The sequence below is a fragment of the Cyprinodon variegatus genome, unplaced genomic scaffold (assembly GCF_000732505.1).
Source record: "Cyprinodon variegatus isolate N-32 unplaced genomic scaffold, C_variegatus-1.0 Scaffold311, whole genome shotgun sequence".
NCBI lineage: Eukaryota > Metazoa > Chordata > Actinopteri > Cyprinodontiformes > Cyprinodontidae > Cyprinodon > Cyprinodon variegatus.
The window spans coordinates 408512-419899 of NW_015150764.1; positions in this window are offsets into that span (position 1 = coordinate 408512).

Here is an 11388-nt window from a genome sequence, read left to right on the forward strand (position 1 = left end):
TAAAATACCCCCATTTCAACGCTACACTGCAAAAAGGATCTAGAAATAAGTGACAATGTCTTAAATTAAGTGAATTTACTTTTAATTTAAAGCAGGAAAATAAGATTGTTTGCCAATGGAATGAGTATTTTTACTCTTAGAATAAGTAAATTAGATAATATGCACTTGAAATAAGACAATGCTGTTATTTGTTCTTATTTTAAGTCTAAATTGTCTAGTTTTATTGGCAAAATGTCTTACTTTCCCCTCGATTCAAGAAAAAATGCACTTATTTTAAGAAAAAATGACTTAATTAGATTTACATTTTTTGCTGTGTAGATTCTTTCACAATATCCCTTTGATTTAGGTCTTATCTGACCAAGCATTATTATTATTGTTTAATGTATTTCTTTTACTTAAGGTGCCTCTGTAAACTTTAAACAGCACCTTTTAATGACTTTCTTTTAATGATCATCTTTGTATCACTCTGCCATAAGTTTTGTAAAGTGTACAACAAATCATATGGTTCTCACAGTTGATGGTTTTCTGCAGCTTTTACAAATTTACTGTGGTCTTTTACCTGCTTGCCTATTATTCTCCTCGATACTCACTGGCTGGACAGGTCTGGGCAGATGTACTGTCTTTTGTGTCTTCCTCTGGCAGCCTGTCCATTATTCAGTGGACAGGCTGCTTCATCATGTTGGGCAAATTTGCCCTTATAATTGTGCAAAATTATTTGTCCTGTGGCACAGTTTACTTTGTCACAACATACTGTGTTTCTTATTTACATTAAAGTTCCTAAATATGTGATTTCAAGTGATTAGAAGGGCAGAGGATCCACCTTAAAATATTTTCCCTCTGAGGAATGACACATCAGATGCAGGGTCTTCCGCATTTATCTCATCATGTTCATGGCATCATTTCATATGCAGATTCATCTGGCTCGAAGCAGCAGAAACCCTTGGTTTTCAGAGTGGCCCCTATCATCCCCAGGGTCAGGCCCTCTGTTTAGTGTCCCTATGGGCCAACCCCCTCTGCCCCTTTTTACCTGCTTCAGCTCATATGAGCAACTATGGCTGCCATATGTGAGGCGGCAGGAAAGCAGATGCTGTTTTTCCATTTGTGAAATCAAGCTTTTGGAAAGCAGGCAGCATTTTGATGGTCCAAGTGCAATCACTGAATGGGAGTAAAGGGGAGAGGGCAGTAGAGAGGCGGCAGGCACATCCATTTGGTCCTGACACTGCAATTTCTGATAAAAATAGTGAAGATATGCTGGTCTGACTAATTGGAAGCTTGGCTGTCATTCTGTATGTGTGTGAAAACTATTGTTCATCAATGTCACCAGGCTTCAAAGTGAGTCAGTGCACTACATCTGTCCGAGTAGGAGCAGGTCCTGCTGATACGCAAAGACAATACAGGAAGTGAGGCTGTGTGTCATGAAATGAAAAGCCTGAATGAAATGACAGACTCTCTTGCCATTCCTTGCAATCTTCCATCGCTCACTGTCGCCAAACGACCAGCATCACTCAGAGCAGCCGGGGAACTATGACAAGCCTGACACCTGTCAGTCATGCACACAAAGACAGGATGGACAGGACAGCAGCAGTCACAGCTCCACATGTTACAGCATCAAACAGGGGTTAGAGAGGCAGAGTTACAGCACTTTCTATTCACACCCTTTGAACTTTAAGTTGGAATATTCAGTAAAGCTACAACGTTACTACGACTTCAGGGGAGGGGAACCAATATAAATCAGAAGCTGGTATGAATCAGAATTTCACTCCAATGCTCCTAATTGAATGTAGGACAACTAATTGCCTTGTGAGTGACCTCAATATTTTCCTTATTTTCCTTTTGGTAAAGGTTCCAAACATGTGTTAGAGGGACATTAGTTAGTAACCATCTTCATCTTAAAGACAAAAGACACAGCAGACAGGTCAGGGTAATAGCTGTTTAGAACTTTGAAGCAGGATTAGGTTAAAAAACAATCAGCCAAACCACTTACTATCCCCCTAAACTTAGAGGCGAGTACTTGTCAAAATAATTGTCAAGAAGGCAACGGTTACTTTGGAGGAGATGCAAAAATCACCAGCTCATGAGGATTCTGTTGACAGCTACAGTATCAGCTAAGATTTCTCCTATTTGAAAAACAACCCACATAGAAAAGGAACTGTCAAAAGAAAGCAATTAGAAGTAATGTTTACAGTTGCACATGTGTTGGGAAAGGTTCTATGGTAAGATGATAAAAACTAAACTCTTTTTTTCTTTGTGAAAACATTTGAGAATTAAAGCTACACTGCAAAAATGGTCTAGAAATAAGTAAAAATGTCTTAAATCAAGCATATTTACCCTTCATTTTAGTAGGTAAATGGGATGATTTGCCAATGGAATGAGTACTTTTACTCTTAAAATAAGATTACTAGATAATATGCACTTAAAATAAGACAATGCGGTTGCTTTTTCTTATTTTAAATGTAAATTGTCTTGTTCCATTGGCAAAGTATCTCACTTACCTCCTCAATTCAAGAACAAATGCACTTAGTTTAAGAAAAAATTACTTATTTAGATTTCCATTTTTTGCAGTGTAAAAATACACATTAGACACGTCTTTATAGTAAAGCATGGTGGTGGCAGCATAATTTTGAAGGAATGTGCTTTCTTAACAACAACAACAAGAGTTCTCAAAGATAACTGAGCAATTTATCATGCTAAGCGCATCACTCCAGGGGTAAAATCTGGTAGAGTCGTGGTCAGCAACCTGGATAATACTGTTGAATGCACCTATAAAATGTGGGGCTGAATATAAATGGACAGAAAACTTATCTAATCTTTTGTTATGGAGAATTTTGGAAACTTAGTAATTCATGATTACACTTTGTGTTGGCTGATCACTTAAAATCCCAAATTGACATATTAAGCTTTGTGTTTGCAAAGCACTAAAGTTTGAAAAAAATAATAATAAATAATAAATAATAAGTAATATTATTTATTATTATTATTAAAAATAATAATAATAATAATAAAATATTTTGTAATGCCACTGTGAAAAAAATTGTTTTCTTTAAGATTTTAATCTGGAGGTAACCTAAATACAACAGAGGTTGTTTTTGGTTCAGTCTGAAACCACAAACCATCAAGTTTTACATCGCTGAATGTTTTGATGTGGATGACATTAACACCACGATTAAAGTTGTGCTGACTTGAACTTTGAAAGGTTAGATTTCCAACAATTATGTGTCAAAGCATTGAACGACTTGCATCGGCCGACTCCCTCCTGGCGACAAATTTCATTACCGAACCTGATGTATACAGCAAACGCAGCCTTAGTTCAAATGGAGGACATAAATTTCAGCCTGTGGGGTACAGCAGTCACATTACAACTAATCAACTTTGCTCTCCTTGTACCCTTCGTCCATTCAGATGAGTGAGGGAAGATGAAAGGAATATACAGTGTGATGTGTTATTTCTAATCAGCATAAATTACCAGCATACATCAGGTAAGGCTCAAATTAAAATCCTCATCTGACAACGCAAGGGGAAATATGCAACTTCAATCATGGATGTGTTGATTTAATGCAATCACGTGAGGGCCCAAAGAAAAGGAATCCATGCACTGGCTCTGCTGCATATTTTTTCGATTAAAAAGATATGGACCTATGATGAGGGTCAGATGAGTTTAAACACAACGCTTGGGATAAAAAAATGTTTGCATACATTGGCAAATTCATAAATTATTGATTCACTGAGGGAAATTCTACCATAATATACTGTAACCTTCATCTGGATTATTTGTGTCCCCTGAAAAGTAAATTGCTTACTGTCAGGGTTTGGTTGTGGTTTAGAGGACTTAAATGCAGAGGCTGAGGTGACGTCTTGCAGTTTTAATTAGAGAGAACAGTTTAACAGAGGCAGGAATCCAGAATCCAACTTAAAATGCAACGCAAACCAGAACCATGGAGCCATCAGGAGAAAATAATCACGAGGAGCCAGAGTAAGACGAGGTAGGACAGAGTAAGACGAGGCATGACGGGGAACCAGCACTAAGGAACTGCACAAGGGGAGTATTTATGGAGGACTGAACAAAGAGAGGGCTAACAAGCAGATTGGGAGCAGGTGTGAAGAGAGCAGTCTAAGGAGCAAGGGAAAAGGAGCCCAACACAAGAGGGCACCAAATAAAAACCTAAGAACTTATATATCAAGAAAATAGAACAAAATATGAATTAAACTAATAAAACTAGAAAACATGGAGCAAAGTAAAATATAGTAGAACCAAGAGCATGACACTTACATTTTTATCAATGTGATGGTGATGCCTTTTAACAGTGTCAAGAAGTGTATCAAGTGTATCAAGAAGTGTGAGAAGTGTGGTATTATTAACATGTTCTTGTGTAGAACTCAGCCACATGGAGCCATCGTAGCATCCATTGCATCAGCCAGTTACTTTATCTGGTGGTCTTTTGCCCCTTAAACAGTATGACAGATTAATACAAGTAACATAAGGGTTTGCAAGTAATTTCAGTCAAAGATTTTGTTAAAAACATAGCAAACATAATTTTTTTTCCTTAATTTTAATAAGTTGGTATTATCAATTAATGAGTGGCATCTCTGTGCATGCATACATTTTTTAAATGAAGTCTATGCTTTAATGCAACACAGTGTAACTTTTAGCCAATAGGGACACTACATCTGTAACTTCCAGGTTTATCTCCACTTAAAGCAAATAGCAACACTACACTGTTGAAAATCAAACAGTTTCCCTCCATGTTTTGGAATCTAATAGCACCTGCAACACTAGCAGTCACATATCCCCACAACCATACTTGTTAGTCTGTATTGTGTTGCTGTTTTTTTAAACCTTCATCCTTTTGTCATGATCTTGGCACTGATGACTGGCATAATGGTTCATTCCATTCACCTGCCTTGCTCCTCCCAGTTTCTCATCACTGTTCATATTATCCACCTGCTCCTGCCTCTATTTAAGCAGCTTGCTGACAGTCATCGGTAACAGATTATTCAAGCCTTCATTGAGAGATCTGTAGCGTCCCTGTTGTTGTTCTGATTGCCTGATCCTGACCAATTCCGCCCTCTGACCTTTGAGCCTGCCTGTCTCTGTTTCAGTTTTGTTTGCCTGACCTGTCTTCGGACTCCTGCTGGTTTCTGCCTTTGGACTGAACTCCCGACTTGAACTTGGATTTCCCCTTGGTACCTCTTGGGATCTCTGATCTTCGGGTCTGGAGTTCTGTTTACCTTGTCGACACCAGGTTGGGCTTTATCCTCTGGAAGTTCTTGCATTCCTTCGTCTGCTTGCTTCTGTTCGGCCGAAAGTTCAGCAGTCTTAAGGCTCCGACTTCTGGAACACTATGGGCGCGTTCACCGCGTGCTGTTTTTGGCCATTCGGCTGGATTCTACTCGTTCTTCTGAGTACAGACTGAACTTTCAGACCAGTTTAATGACTCATGCGTTCGTTATCGCCCTCCGTCAGATTTACTTGGTCACTACTAGTTTTTCCTCTACAGAGATTCTGGCCTTTGACGCCCTTGCTGCTGAGTTGCAGATCTGACGTCTGTTAATAAATGAATCAGACTTATCTATTTGCTTCGAATTGTGGGTCCTCAGTTCTGAGCCCTGACACATTGAGACCTTCTAATGGGCTTGTTGTTTTTGTGGCCATGCAGCTTATTATTTATTTTATGGGACATTAAGCTTTTGTCTTAAAGGCATCTGGCTCATTCATGTGAGTAACAACAAATTTCTACCAAGCTTCAAGGTATTGTTTAAACACCACCAAACTGATGACTATACTGAAGTGTCTGATTCTGAGTGACTTGAATGACTACTTGATCAAGTCTTTAAAAAATTACAGTCTGTGAATCAAAAAATGACACTTTCTCTTCAAAATTGGAAGATATGTTTAGTGTCTGACCCACTGCCAACAAGAACTAAGATTAGAGTCATAACTTCCTGAACGTCTGATTGTATGATTACCTGTCCATCAGCTTGATATTTGTCACACAAAAAAAGATCAACAGACTTGATAGTTACAGGACAAAATTATCATACAGCTCCTCATAATCTGGTTTATGAAATCCTGTTCATCTAACGGTTTTAATCTTTGATGAAACCATATGGTTGTCATTCTTATTGCACATACTGAAAATCAGCACCTTTTCCTCATAATCGCACCTGTTTAGATGTGTAAAAGTCTTAAATTGTTTAGTTTTTTTTTTTTTTTTTTTTTTGCAGCAGCAGCATGATCTCATCCTGAATCTTTTTTAATCAAACATCCATGTGTCAAAATTTCATGTATCTGAACTAAACTGAAGCTTTTAATGAAAGAAAGCAGGTCAAGATGTTCAAGAACAATCAGAACACCCTGAGGCTGAAGCCTAAAATAAACTGGAACAGTGCCGATGACCACAGAAAGGAGGTTTGGCATAAACCTGAACTGAGAAGGAGCCGAATAGGACAGAGATATTGCCAAGAGCCCACATCACATTTGCCTAGAGGGAAAATGTATGTTTCAATGAGGAAAAAATAAAACTTTACTTTTTTATAAATTAAATGTAGTAATTGTGCAAAATATGTCTTCTCATAGTTCTAAGAATTCTGAGAATTAATCTCCTCATGATTTACCATGAATAAAGCACTGGCTGAATATCAGTTACAATTTTGAAGCCAATAAGGGCAAATGATACAATTATTAAATGTCATTAATTTCATATTCTTAAAAAGTCTTACAAAGTGGATGATTATGAGTTTTTGGAAACCCCTCAGACTAACTTTAGAGATAAAGAGAGACAATTTGACTCTTCCAATGAATCAAATAATTGTTGTAATTACATATTTGAGAGCTTAAGGGCTATTTGAATGAGAATGCTTAGTTAAGGAAGGAGAATACATAGTTAAGGACTCTTAAGATGGTCAAGAGGTGGATATCAGATATTCATTGTGCAATGAAAATGCCTGCAGCCAAATTTTAATAATGTTCTGAAAAGAATGTAAACAGAAGATAGATTACTCCTTTAGTTTTTCACATTTTTGTACTGTTGAGATTAATTGGGATTAAATGTCATAGAAAAACACAAAACGGTGCATATTCTGAACATTAAAATGGCTTTTTAAAAAGAAGTCTAAAAATTATGGCATTACATATATTCCTGCAGCCAATTATTTTTTTACGTAAATGTTTGTGTTACATCTGACCTTTAACTGGGTCATTCTAATACAGCGGTCCCCAACCACCGGGCCGCGGACCCGTACCGGTCCATGGGTCATTTGGTACTCGGCCGCACAGAAAAAAGTATATATATATTTATCGACGATCAGAGTCTGAGTGATGTTTTATTTTGAAAAATCTAAAAAATTGCGGTATTCTCTCCCAACTACATCAGTCGGTGCATCTGTGCCTCTTGACACAGGTTAATTGACTCATCCTATCTATAACATCCTATCTTTGTGAAGCGGGATTTTCTGCGGTTACAGCGACCAAAGCGAGTTACAGCGAGCAGACTGGACATCAGGAGCACACTTCTTCTGTCATTTTCTCCGATTACGCCTAGATGGGCTTGTTGTTTTATTTTTATGCTGTTTGTATTAGATTTGATCATTTTACTTCATCGTATACCCCACCACCACCACCACACACACACACACACACACACACACACACACACACACACACCTGGCCGGTCTGTAAAAATATTGTCTGGCATATAGCCGTCCGTGGTGCAAAAAAGATTGGGGATCGGTGTTCTAATACATGTTTTTCCTGTGATCTAAACTATTTTCTTGTAGCTTTATATATGGACTGTATATTTAGCGTTTTTGTTCTAATGGAAGTGGAACCTCTATCCTGCTCCTATATCTTTTGCAGGCTCTAGCAGGTATTGCTGCCAGCACTGTCCTGTCACCTGTTCCTTGTCACCTCTGGCTAGCTTACGCCTCATGCTGAAAAAGGCCCTACAGATCACTATGCTGTTAATAACATATTTTAAGGTGTGTTCAGTTTGAGGTGTAGGGTTTTTTGATACACCAAGGCCCTGATTTACTTAAGGTCTGCACGCATAAATTGCAAACTTTATAACACACACAAAACTAATCTACTAACCAGAGTTTGTGTCTGTAAAATGAGCAGATTAGGAAAGGCAAAGAATTGCATGTTTTTCTTCATAAATATGCAAAACATATGCTGATAATTGGAAGATGGCAAACATAGAAGGATATGCAAATGTAATTACTCACCATCGGCAATGCAATTTTTCCAACGTGAAACAGTTTGCAGGTGCAATTTAGCATGTTTGAAAGTCAAAGGCAAACTTGCATGCAAAAATGTCTGCCGTAATTGTGGCAAGAAGGAGGAATACAACAACAAACTACAAAGAGAGATGCTGTACATTTGAACATATTTAGACTGCCAGAAATAACAATGATAGAGACATATCCACCTAGCACTGCCATATTGGAGCAGCAGGATTTGCACTTGCAAAACTCTAATTTGAAATAGGTTGTATACAGTTTTTTACATCTGTTACCTAATGTGCAGAAAATTATACTGGATCACTGCCAGATATCCACTAATTCCACCTGCAATTATTTGTTTGATAAAGCATTTTGGCACTCCCTTTTTCAGATGCTAGCAATTGAGGACCATAATCTTTTGTCTGCAGAGCAATCTTTCATTTATGTTCAAGTGTTGGAAGATTATTTTTACAATCTAGCACTGCTTTAAACACCACTACACCCCCTATGTTTCTTGGGTGTTCCACAGTGCTAATTTTACACCGGTTGACTCTTAACCACCATGTCTAAATCAGGCCCTTAAGTAAATTACACAAAAAACCTGATCTTTTAATATGGCAAAGGTGTCAAATTTCAACACAAATGAATACTTTTACATTGTATCTTATTTTAAACCAGAATAGAAAAGCTATTTCCTGTAATTTGCAAATAGAAAGTAACAATACTATTTCTGAACCTTGAGGCACTGTGTTTGTGGAGAAAAAACAAATGGAATGAGGACAGTCTTGGAATCAGCTCACAGTGCCTAGATTAGTTTTATTGAACAGATGGCATTTCAATTTTGAACTTTTGCACTGGTGCAAAAAAAAGCTTGGAGAGTCAGGCTGTTTTTCTCACATCACTGACAGAAGCTGCGCATCAGATGAAGGGGATGTGTGAAATAGTGTTCCCAAGCATTTGTGTCTCCATGCTCAGGACACAAACACTCAGACAGAGACAGTGCGGAGGCTGGACCATGCTGCTCTATCAGATGTTAAATTGAAAAATCTATCAAAGGCAAAGTTTCCGCTAATGCTGCCGCAGTTTCATTGTTATAAGTTGCAATACTGAAGTGATGGGTTATATTATGCAGAATGTGTTTAGGTTTGTGGGGTTGTATATAATTATGTAAATGTGTAATGAAATAAACGAGGAGAGCCAAATCATTGGGGTTCCTGTCACATCAAAAACTGATAACCAGTCACTGATTTAATGTCCTTCCTCCACCATCCGCTGATATTGCCCCACATTAGCAGCATCATGTTCTCAATTTTCCCCCTACAGCATTGCCCGTCCTGGCAGCCAGCTTGCCCACGCAGGCACGAGTCGAGAGGACAACTGGAGAAAGATCACAGTTCAGGCTCACTCAGATGGAAAATATGGAAATCAGGCAGCGGATGGACGGACCGCTGTGTGTTCCCCCTGTTTCAGCAAGCTGCCACAGTTTGACTGACAAACTGACTTTTTGAGGGTCCTGTGCCCATTCCAGTCAGAGTTTATTGAAGGTGATTTTGATCTCCTCCATGAGGCCACAGCAGTGGTGCTGCCATCTGTCACCTTGATTGCATGGCGGCCTCTCTGGGGGGAGCGCCATGGCTCCTGATCGTTTACAGATTGTGCTGCTTTCGCCTCCATAAGGGCCACATGCACAGGGCCAGATGGTGAGCATACACGCTTATTACGAGTCTTTATCTCTGTGCAGGAAGGAGTGGAACCATTAGGCCTCCCTCAGGATCTCCGCTCCTCTCTGCAGCCATGCTGTTCTTCCACAAATACAGTCCTCTTCCTCAGCTGTCACTGGCCCACGTCAGAGCGCTTACACGCGCAGGAAAATTCAAAGCACACACGGCCAGTTGTCAAAGAAAGCAAACACAGATCTACCCAGGATACATGAGACCTGTGTTAATCCATCAGCTCACACAGAAATACACAGACACCCGTTTATGATGTCAAATAAAGGTGGTATGTCGCATGTGGTGAGACATTTGGGGGGGAGGGGGGTGCTCACGACATGCATGAAATGTAGTGACTATTGACATATGTTAGGAATGTCACACCTTTATGTGTTACGTTATAAGCACCCTGCTGGACGATCGGATACATGAGCTCTGGTTAGGTGTCCCCAAAGACGCATCAGTGTGCATGTCAGGATTCATGAAGAAAGGATGCTGCGTGGTTGTCTGGATTTTACATCAATGTTAATGTTAATGTTGTTTCTGAAAATTTTATTGAGGCGTATGCATAAACCTGTCGGTTCTGTTACAACAGTTTCAGGTCAAGCTGTATGACTGCAAGGCCAGCTGGGGTATCATTATATATTAATGCAATCCTATATAAAAAATAATGCTTTAAAACCTTACTAAGAATCATATGTTTTATTCAGTTTATTTGCTAATAAGTGGAATTATATTTTTAACTCTAAAATTTTGACCACTTGTTTTGGCAATCCTTCTATAAGGTTTTCAGCTTTTGTCAAGTTTTATATGGGAATAAGATCAGGGTTTTGTTATGGCTGTTCCAAAATATAGAAGAATGTTAATAGTTAAGCTACTTCAGAGGCATTTTCCATTTTGAAGATCCACTTGGTCTTGGCTTTAACTTCCTCGCAGATTTCTTCAAATTTAGCTTTGATATTTCCATACCAATTTTTTTCCATGATGGCATTTATTTTGTGAGGTGTACCAGTCCATCATGGAGCACAACCACTCAAAGTGATGCGTACATTTCTGCAGTTTGTTCTTGTTTTAAGGCTCACAATACTCTCCTTTAAAAAGGTCACAATGATTACACTTTCTTTTATAGGAGATGTCTTCATAAATGTAGTTCTTTGTCTCTATATATAATTTAGTAATTGTAATTTAAGATTTAATATTTTCTTTGGAGCAGTGGCTTCTTCCTCTTGGAGTGACAATGCAGACTATGTCTGGGCAACACTTTATCACTATGAATTTTTGTATTCATCCATTGATACTAAACCTGCTAGAGCAGGGCCGTGCAGAGACCACTAAAGGGGCAGGTGCTCAAAAAAAAAAAAGGGCACATCTTATCGCATTTTAGGACAGAATATTAACAAAGTCACATAGCTTTCAGAGTTTAATGAACAATGATAAATTACAAAATTGTGAGACATAC